Raw genomic sequence first — 10,812 nt, 5'->3', positions numbered from 1 at the left:
TGCACAGGGGACGTTTGAGCAGAAATAAATGCTGCAGTTCCTCCAGACCAACAGAGGTTTCCCGTGTCTTGTGAAGTGGCGGGGCTCTTCGGAGAGAAACGTTACCGTCTCGTTACCGACCGGGTGCCGGTGTCTCCCTGCTCTCTCCGGCTGCGGGAGGAGAGAGCAGAGGAGACACGCTGCAGAGCCCCGCTGCCTCAGCCTGCACTGAGACAGGAAAAGCCAACACTAGGATCAGATCTAAATCATGTTCATGGAGAGACCTTCGTCTGGTCAGCTAACATTACTGCCAAGCAGCTGAAATATAGAGTGATATTGTGCTTTTAGCTGACGTGTGTCTCCTCACTGTTTTGAGCGATGCTCGTTCAGGTATATTTAGAGCGAGCAAGCGCGAGCCCGACGCTGACTTTCGTTGATTTCACGGCCACAGGTGTCGCTGTTAACAAGCATTTCTAAAGTTACAAATAGTCCCTTTAAAAGTCAAAATGATGGCTTTATTATCATTTTATATACAATTTCTTCCAATTTTTAAAGAAACTTGGAGGAAATGGTTGGCGACATGTCACCGTTATGACCTGTATGCTGAAGATATGTGATAGAAGATCGCACACACATACAGAAGATGGAAAAGCGAGTAAAAAAAAGCAGAGCACCGAAGACGTGAGCAGGTAAATAGGTAAATGTGAGCTGTATGTTAAGTTAGGAGCAGCACAAAAAGCAAGAACTAAATATAGACGACATTTAAATGTTATCGTTTCACAAAGCTCCCAGCACGAGAGGACGGTGGCCTTCTATTGATTTTTACAAAACAGACAAAGTGTACCGACATTTGGCGAGTGTTAATTTTAGACCTTGCGCGCATATGTTCATTCAAGCCCAATAAATCCCCCAGTGAGGAGCAGGAAGCAGAAGAATCGGATGTAAAGCCTGAAGGTCAGACGGAGAGAAATAGAGCCAGGGAGACAGATATGGAGAGGAAGTCAAAGGTCGTCCATTTCCTTGTTCTATTAGAATACGGGGGCGCTGCAGACACAGATTAGATATCCATCGCCTGCATGATAAATGACTGTGATAGTGCGGCGCTGCAGAGATGTGAATCGCTGTGAAGAGACAGTTTTAGAGTTTTGTGGACTGTGATTTGCTCCTCGGAGAGTGAGTGAAGCCCTGGAGGAATCACCACCACGTCTCCTGGTGCAGAAACAATTTATCAGCCGTGTGATCATACTTCCAGGGGCCTTCATGTTAAGAGCTCGCTGTTTGAATTATCAATTCAGATGTTAAATCTGAGAGAGAGGATGGTGTTGGGCCTTTTTGTAACACAATGTGTTCTCCAGGGACAGAGACGGAGGATAAGAGCATGCAGAACACTGGAGAACCACTGTTAAGCTCAAGTTACACTTTCCACATCCGCAATGGTCTGCTGGGGTAAATTTTGGCATCTGAGGTTGTATGCGTAGGCGCTATGCGGACATCCACATACATGGACAGCTGCAGACACCACGGACATGTAGTAGTTCTGTTCATCCCTGCTGCGGGAGGTCGCTGTTTGCATGATCCTGTTTAAATCGATGTGAAACTAGAAAGGCATTCGGAGAGCGCAGTCCTCCGCCAAGGCGTGACTTTAAGAACAGATCACAGCTCACAGCTGGTGGTACCGTGAGGTGGTCGACTTGTTATTACCACGGTGTGTGTTTCCGTGTAACGTATCGGCCGATGTCTCTCTCATTCAGCAGCCTTGTTATGTCTGTATAACGTTACACTACGTTGTCTCTCATCCCGTCATCTACCGCTTTGTTCTTCCTCACCGCGGATGGCCAGCAGCTCCTGCACACACATCCACACACGTATCTCTCTGCTCTCAGAAGATGGCGGAGTCATGCGTCATCAACGCGTCATCAGTGACACTGAGCATGTGTTGATGCTGATCGGAATTCTTTAAAATATTCCTGAGTCCGGATCATGATACGGATCGCCACCAAAATCGAATGGATTGTTTATTGTGCTAAACTCCACCCCTCCAAAGAATTGTATTCAAATCCATAGCAGACTTTTGGAGTAATCTTGTTGCGAACGAACAAACGAACAAACCAACAAACCAACAAACCAACAAACCAACGCCGGTGAAAACATAACCTCCTTCCTAGGCCTTCGGCGTTCGCGGAGGTAATAAAAACCATAACAGAGCATTCATTCTTGTTGCAGTGGAAAGCTATAAGGTTTCTGTCTTTTGCAGAAGCATCATCACGTTGTGCACTCGTGATGACGAGCCTTCACAGGAAAGTACTTTGTTAGGTTTAGGACACGATGGTGGTTAAGTTATGCCACACTAAGTGGCTACGTGACACTGGAAGTGGCGTAATTTATGTATGGAAGTTACGTGACGAATAAATCTACATAGACCTCTGGTTTCACAGGAGACACGAACGCCGGTCTGCTGGGTGGACGTTCAGTGTTTTTTGACCCACGCATCCACCCCGACCTCCTCTTCCCTACGCGGTGTTCGTCGCTCCTAATACCTCCTTCATAATTACTTGGATTACATACAAATTGATTTTGTTCGATATAAATATGAATTACAGTGCATTTACTATTCAAAGATTAGCTACGAACATTGTATGACACCAGCCTGAGTTAAAATTCCAGCGTAGGAAAAAATCATTGCTCATCCCTCAATCGTCTATATACAGTCCGATCGCCAATCGTCCTTGGCCCGGACAAGAACGTCATTCTGATCATAAATGTACTCATTCATGTTCCACCACTTCTGCCTACCTGCTGAGACAGCGGGTGGTTGATCGGGTTACATGTCACTGTCCCTTATTTTCAGTTGTAGTATTAATACTGAGTGGTCTTTAGTGTGCAACATCAGCAGAGCTTCACTCCCACTGAAACTCTCCGTGCTCCGGGTCCTGTGGAGAAACGGGAGTAACAAATGATGTAGAAAATTGAAAAGGATCTGGAATATCCAATGACTGCTTCTCAGGGAGGACGCTATCGCCTTTCCTCACACCCACACACTCACTCACTCACTGATTGGCTGAGAGTGGACCCCTTCATCTTCCCTGCTCGGCTCTAATCAGATGGAGATTACAGAACACACACAGTTAACCAGCTCCCCGTGGGTGCTGCACCCAGCCCGCTCTATTCTCAGAAGAAATGGCACATGATTAAATCTGCAGGACTAGCATGTGTGTGTGTGTGTGTGTGTGTGAGTCTGCATATCTATATGGAAGGACAGTCTGTACGTGTGTTTGCACAAGGTAGAGAGGCTAAAAGTGAGACAGACAGAGAGAGAGAGATAGCGGTGAGCCGTCATCCTGATGTGTAATCATGATCATCAGTCCACACAGACTCAGCGTCCTAGCTCTCTGCTCCTGCATTTTAAAGCCATTAGGAGGCAGGAGGAGCAGCTGCCCTGTGGGACAGACCGGAGACACTGACACTGAGAGGGACACAAGTCAAGAGCATCACTCCCTCTGGGATCACGCTCACTGAATATGGAGTCAGTCCACTGCATTATTAAAAGAGCTCTGCAGCAACGAGGTAGCGCACTTCCACAAAGTTGGAGGAAGCGAGAGATGTTTGGACCCAAGTAAATAAATAGGGATACTACACTTCCCATAATGCAAGTCTTTCATTAGACTCTCCGTGCCTGATGACGCCATGGATGTATAAAGAGAACTGGATACGGCGTTGGAGGCGGGCCCCGTTCACTCCTATGAAAGCTGGAAAAGTACCCAGATATTCCGCCGATCTTCCGCATCCATTAGGCCAATGGAGCAGGCGCAGTAGCGTCCGCTCGGCCACATGACTAGGTCACGGGGTCACAGCCGTCACGCCTATCCTCTGAGTTACAGACATCTCTTTCCCAATGTAAGTCTATGGGAAAAAGTATTTTTGGGCCCAATGGCATTACGTGACAGACATGGACGTTGTAGTACCGCCGTTTGGCCGCTACAAACATTGGCATCAACGACCGGTGCTCTTCCTGGGGTCTCGGGTGACGTCCACATCTCCACGCCACGCCCCCCCCCCCCCAGTTTGTAAGGTCTTGTAAAGTCGTTCCGTTATCTCCCCTTTACTGTATTTTCTTTACCATATTGTGTAGATTGTTTTTATAATCTATATATCTACAGTATATCTCTCGTACTGCTTTATGTTGTTGTAGATGTGTTCCTCACTGGTTCCTTCTACTGATTCTCTTTTATTGTACCTCCGCACCAGCGACAGTCGTGGCCGGAGGTAGAAGCAGAACTTCAGATTAAGCAAATCCTGATTAGATTTTGTTGGATTTGGTCACAAAACAGGTTTTTGGCCATAACTCAAGAATGAATCTGCTAATTATGACAATTTCCACCAAATGTCCAACAGGATGAAATGATGAAGTGATGACATTGTGGACAGACATGGATGTAGACTGCATCTTCACTGGTTGGCGGAGGGATACAACTGTGAGGCGGTGATTCTAGTTGTTTGATTATATGTCTTTTATCTGTACTGTAGTTATTTTATGTAGATATTTCATGCACCAAAAGTAATTTATATATTTTTTTGTTCCCCCCAATTCCCAGCAGTTGCCCCTGCACCACAGATGATGACAGTTTATAATCAGTTACTGATGGTCCCTATCTGTAAAGATGTTTTTTACGATTGGTCTGCTCTCTCTGAATAGATGTTAGTGTGGCAGCAAAATTCACCTTCCAGGCTTTTTATTGTCAGCTAAAGACGAGTGAAGAAAAAAATAATCTACTGCAAATGGTGCTTGACAAGATTATTTTTCTCGGATAAGAAAAAACAAATATTTAATCATTGTAAAATAAAATACAGTCTGTGTGTGTGTGTTCTCTAACTGCTGATTTTACCACCTGAGTCGCTTTAAAACCCCAATAGGAGAGAAACGTCTCCCACCCTGAATCTCCTCTTTCAGCTCTCATTTCACGCCCCGGCATGCTGCTGTAATACAGCACAAGATCCCCTTTTTTATGGACACAGGAATATTTATTCCATCTTTTGTCCGTAAACTGCAGCTCTGACCCGTCCAATCCTCTTACAGCTGCTTCCTCTTGGACACTTGCACTGTGGGTGATGCAGGAATTGCGGCTTATTGCAGCTTATACTTTTCGCAGCAGTCATTGTGAGTCACTCTGGATAAGTTAGCTAAACGACTCAACTGTGAAGCTTCGCCACGACATTTTATTCTGTATAATGGCTGCATAGAGACGGGGAATAAAGTCCTGCAGTGACGGGAGACGAGAAGCAGAGCAGAAGGGTCAAGTTTGAATTAAAGATGCCAGAATGAAACAAGTTGATTGATAATATAACGATGCGTCATCACAGGACAGACACAAAACAAACCGCACACAACATTTTACAAGCTCTGTGACTGAGACACACACACACACACACACACACACGCACACACACGCACACACTCACGCACACACACGCACACACACACACACACACACACACACACACACACACACACACACACACACACACACACACGCACACGCACACACTCACACGCACACACGCACACACGCACACACACACACGCACACACGCACACACGCACACACACACACACACACACACACACACACACACACACACACACACGCACACACGCACACACGCACACACACACACACACACACACACACACACACACAGCAGGAGTAAAGCACAGTGCCATCAGCTGTGTATGAGTCAGCAGAAGGTCTGCCCCGTCCTTTACATCCATTATGGAAAACACACAAACTATTACCATCACTGTGTGTGTCGACGTACACGTTGCACACACACACACACACACACACAGACAACACAACCTGCGTGGGTACACACAGCCACACAGTGCGAAGGCGTACTTATAAAGAAAGCTCAAAGTGTGCAGACTCACGCCACAAAAACGTTGATGGAGAGAAACACCCACAAAGAAACATGCATGCATGCACATATTATAGGCTCGTCACGGTAGTCAGTGCTACCGGTGTTACACGGTGGTTGGGCACACACCGATTACATTACGTACCCACCGCCCCCAATGCGTATCAGCGGCATGTTATCAATAGATAGTCAGTCAGACGACGGACACTACAGACTGAAAGTGAATGCATCTGCTCCGTACGAAATCTCAGAAAGTCATATTTCACTCACGGGACGAGAGAGAGAGTTGACAGACAACACGATGGCGGAGGATCTGGTGTGGAAACTAAAAGCAAAAGCGCCTGTTTGGCAATATTTCAGATTTAAACCCAATGCTATAAGGAACATTTCCTCACCAAAAAAACAGGTGACTCTTCCCAAACTTCAACCAACAATTTCTCTTTTTACTATAAATAACACCCACCAGGTCCTATTTTACAAACTAGAATGGCACTCGGAGAGCGCAGACCTCCGCCAAGGTGTCCGAGTACGATCGCCCCCCCTCTCTGTTCAGCTTGCGTCATCATCCGCGTGTATTTTTGTTTATGTTGAGATCAGCTGTACGTAGCGGAGCAGCGTAAATCACTGCATTCAAACTGGACAGAAACAAAATAAAACTCACCTAAACTGTTGTCGTTACTCTTTCCAACAATCACCAAGTGTGCTTTGGTCCAACTCAACTGGAATTTCACAGAGTTTAATGTGAAAAAACGTTGAATCTACAGCTGTTCCCTCCTCCCACTCTGTTGCTTTGTTCTGGCTGATCGGAATCCTTAAAAAACTTCCTGAATCCGGATCATGAATTGGATCGCCACCAAAATCCAATGAATTGTTCACTGTATCACATCCCACCCCTCCAAAAAATGTCATTCAAATCCATCACGGACTTTTGGAGTTATCTTGTTAACAGACAAACCAACAAACCAACAAACCAATGCCGGTGAAAATATAACCTCCTTCCTAGCCTTTGGCCTTGGCGCAGGTACAACACTCACATTTTACCATCTTTAAGGCCTTTACACAACAGAAGGTTGTTTTTTTTGTGCGATTAATTCACACGTCAAAATATTTTTTTGAACTCTTGTTTTTGTCATGAATACTTTCACACAGAATGGGAATATAACACAGAGAAAAAGCGTAATCATTTCTTCTCCTATATTCATGAAACAACAAAACGAAGGCTCCGTAGTCTGAACCAAGACGGCAAACTGTATTACTTCTTTCAACCTTGTCAAAGGCAGACCGGATCCAATCCTTCCATTCTTACCTTTCACAATAAAAGCCCTAGACACGTATTATTCGCAGGCGAGTGATTTGCATTTCCGTGTTGTTTATTCGTCGTGTCCCCGTTGTCTACTTACAAGTAAAGAAGACCAACTTTACCTCAATCAAACCTTTAACACGACGGTTTTCTGCTCAGCTCGTCACCGTTTGTAAAGATTTCACACAAACACAATCAGACATGGAGAATTAGTGCGTTAGATATTCTTTACAGACGACCTACCTGAGTTTCTCGGGGAAAGCAGGAAGTCCTCAGGTAGAGTCAGTCCTTTTTATGGTGATTTCACATTCCAGTCACATCACTGGCCTCGGGGTTACAACAGGATGACAAGCTAACAAGGGCACCCTCCTGCAGAAGAGCAGAGCAAGAGGAGGAGGAGGAGGAGGAGGAGGAGGAGGAGAAGGAGAGGGAGGAGAGGGGGGAAGGTGAAACAAGGAAGGAGTGCAGGGAGGGAAAGGAGAAAGAAAGAAATGTCAACATGTTGCATCATTAATTCATTAGTATTCCTTAAGCTCCTTTCCTTCTGTTTTATGACACTTTCCCCCTGCCCCCCCTCTCTCTCTCTCTCTTTCTCTCTCTCTCTCTCTCTCTCTCTCTCTCTCTCTATTAATTTATTCTCCCCCTCTCTCTCGCCTTTCTTGCCCTCCCTTCAGGGCTGCTCTGCCTCTTTTCCTTCCTTCAAACTTCCTCAGCAGGACATTTACAAAGTGTGAAGGGGAGATCCAGAGCGGGGGGTAGTATTAATAGTTTAAACAGATGCAAAGGTAACACTTTATAATAACCATTCATTCATTTATTAAATAGTAAATTGATAGCTAATTAAACTGGGATAATAAGTATGTTACTGTTAAACAATGGAATTACAATTAATCATGTTTACTAATTGTTATTTTAACAGTTTATTGTTGCACACATAACATTTTATATATATGAGTATTTGTTAATGGTTAAGATATTATGTATGAACCATAAATAAATTGTATTAAATGGTTAATAAATACTTTGAAAAACATCTGTAAACAATATTTAGATATATAGTTAATACTTTGTTAATGGTTAATAACTGGTTTCTGGTCCATCTATCTATGTAATGTTTATAGATGTTTTACAAACAATGACTTAAAGGTTGACAAATCATTTGGTAATCATTAACAAATAATAATCAAAATGTTATAAAGTGTGCAACAATAAACTGTTCATAAATTGTTTACTAATATAATCAGAATGTAATTTATTATTATTGTTATTGTCTCTTATCAGCTACGTTAGAATATAGAATTTATATTATTTCATGTTACACAAACTAATGATAAAATAACAGAAATCATAGCAGTACTAATAATTAGTAAACATTATTAATATAAATTTATTGTTTGTTAACAGTAAGGTAAGGCGGCTTTATTTGGAGAGCACATTTCAGCAACACAAACATTCAAGAGCATTGCGACAAAGTGCAAAAGAACATTAAGACATAATTAAAACAGTCATAAAAACATTAAAGATTAGAAAATAAAAACAAGCTAAAAATAAAAAAGCTAGGATAGAAGCTAAAATAGATTATAACACACACGATTAAAAGTTAAAGTGCAGTATAAGATCATTATCTGGTTTAATAAAAGGCAGCAAACAGGACAGTTTTAAGATTTAAAAGAACTCAGCGTTGGAGTTGGTCCTGCAGGTTTCTGGGAGCTTGTTCCAGATATTTGGTGCATAAAAAGTGAACGCTGCTTCTGCATGTTTAGTTGTGACTCTGGGGACACTAAGCAGACCTGATCCAGATGACCTGAGAGGTCTGGATGGTTCAGAACATAGCAGACGATCAGAAATGTATTTTGGCACTAAGCCATTTAGTGCTTCGTAAACCAGCAGGAGTATTTAGAAATCAGTTCTCTGAGAGACAGGGAGCCGGTGTAGAGACCTCAGAACTGGACTAGTATGACAGTAAAATAACTATAAACTAAGTTTAATTTACCATTTATAAATGACGGCTCTAATTTGTCTATTTGAACACGTCATGGTGGATTATATGTTCATGATGGATTTCATCAAACGGTTGGATTTGATTTGAAGACTTGACCGCTAGCAAGGAGGCCCCCGGGGGAGTCCAGATCCAGCTGACTATTCAGCCGTAGTGGACAGTTTGCTTTCACTCACACTCCCCACACCTGGCCTGTTGGTTCAGGAGGTGGAAGGAAAGCGTGAAATGAATCGATTCCAGCCACTTAGACAACAACCAGGCTTTAGGGAATCATCCAAACTCAACGCCAACCTGCTGGCTCCTACCACCCCCCCCTCCGCCCCACCTGAGCTACTGGAACAAGGCATTTTCTGATCATTGATCTGATTCTCATCATCCAACTGGATAAATGAATGTATACACAATGAGTACAGGATGATTATTGTGATGTTTCAAAGGCAAAGAGAGGAATGTTGATATATAAATACTCATGCTGACAGTTACTCCAACAATCATGCAGGGAAGAATCCCACAAAGGGTAATAACAGATTTGGTTTTGTGCAGATGAAAGAGATGTTTTGAGTAAGTGGCACGACTCTCGCTTTCCTCAGCTAGAAAAACAACTCCTCTTGCTTTCTTACGTTCCTCATCACTCTGTCCACCTACACATCGTAACCTGCAGCTGATTGTTCATGTTTTGCTCTCTTGGGTTTCTCCTAAGGCATTCTGGGAAATGCAAGAAGCCGTTAAGTGAAGTTGATGAGGAAGGTTGAGGGAAAGCGGGTACACCAAAACAAAATAAATGTCTTCAGAGGAGAGCTCCTGGAACAGTGAACATCACAGACTGATATATAACGTTGTGGCAACAAAGCGCCTCAAGGTGGAATTTTCCTCTAAGTTTGATGTCGGAGCGGTGTGGGTGTAGCGTAGGTGATTGTTCGTCTATCGGAGGAATACTCGCATCACCTTCTATGCATTAGAATATATATATATATTTTTTTCTTTAATACATTTTTTATTTGAAGAAATCCCATTTTCTAAATCCATTACTTTGAACAGGCTTCAGGCATGCAGGGATGTGCTTCTGTTTACTTTAGGTAATTTAGTTTGCACGGCCATAAAAGATACAAGTAAGGTAATTAAGCAAGGTGATAAAATGCAGCCACAACAGAAGAACACAACAGAAACGCAATTTGTGCAGCAGAGATAAATGACAGAAAAAGGCGAGCTGTAATAACTTCAAAACAAAAAGAAAAATGCAAGAAAGTTCTGATGATAAACTGAAAACAAAGTCTAAATTACTTCTAAACGCATGATGGATGACGGCAGAAAAAAAAGAAGGCAGCGTTTATGAAAAATAAGTAGAAAACAACGGTGATGAAGAAGAACGGTCCCCAGAGGAAGTGAGTGGGAGGAGGAAGAGGAAGTGCGTCGGGTCACTGGGGGGAACTTTGAGGTGTTTTGTTCAGACACTAGAAAGCAATGACAGGAAGCTGTCGAGCAAGAGAATCAAATAAACAGGAGATAACAGATAAGAACGGGAGATCAGGAAACTTCCAGCAGATCTAATTTGGAGACACGTATCCAAAAAATGGAACTGAAGTGGTAATTTCGCAGTTGATCGCCGTATTATGTGTTGAAA

At 43.2% G+C, this 10,812-nt stretch overlaps 1 protein-coding gene across 3 annotated transcripts in view; it reads right to left on the bottom strand.

Annotated features, from left to right (window-relative positions):
• The window catches only part of si:cabz01090165.1 (uncharacterized protein LOC100333421 homolog), a 398,220-nt gene that overhangs the window by 237,286 nt on the left and 150,122 nt on the right, over positions 1-10,812 (bottom strand). For all 3 annotated transcript variants that reach the window (XM_037776323.1, XM_037776324.1, XM_037776325.1), the window contains exon 3: positions 7,436-7,561. The gene's annotated coding sequence lies outside the window, so the exon portion shown is untranslated. The remainder of the gene's footprint in view (positions 1-7,435; positions 7,562-10,812) is intronic.

Source organism: Sebastes umbrosus, chromosome 7 (genome assembly GCF_015220745.1).
Source record: "Sebastes umbrosus isolate fSebUmb1 chromosome 7, fSebUmb1.pri, whole genome shotgun sequence".
Taxonomy (NCBI): Eukaryota; Metazoa; Chordata; class Actinopteri; order Perciformes; family Sebastidae; genus Sebastes; species Sebastes umbrosus.
The sequence above is the reverse complement of the archived record's forward strand: the minus strand, read 5'-3'. Positions and strand labels throughout refer to the sequence as shown.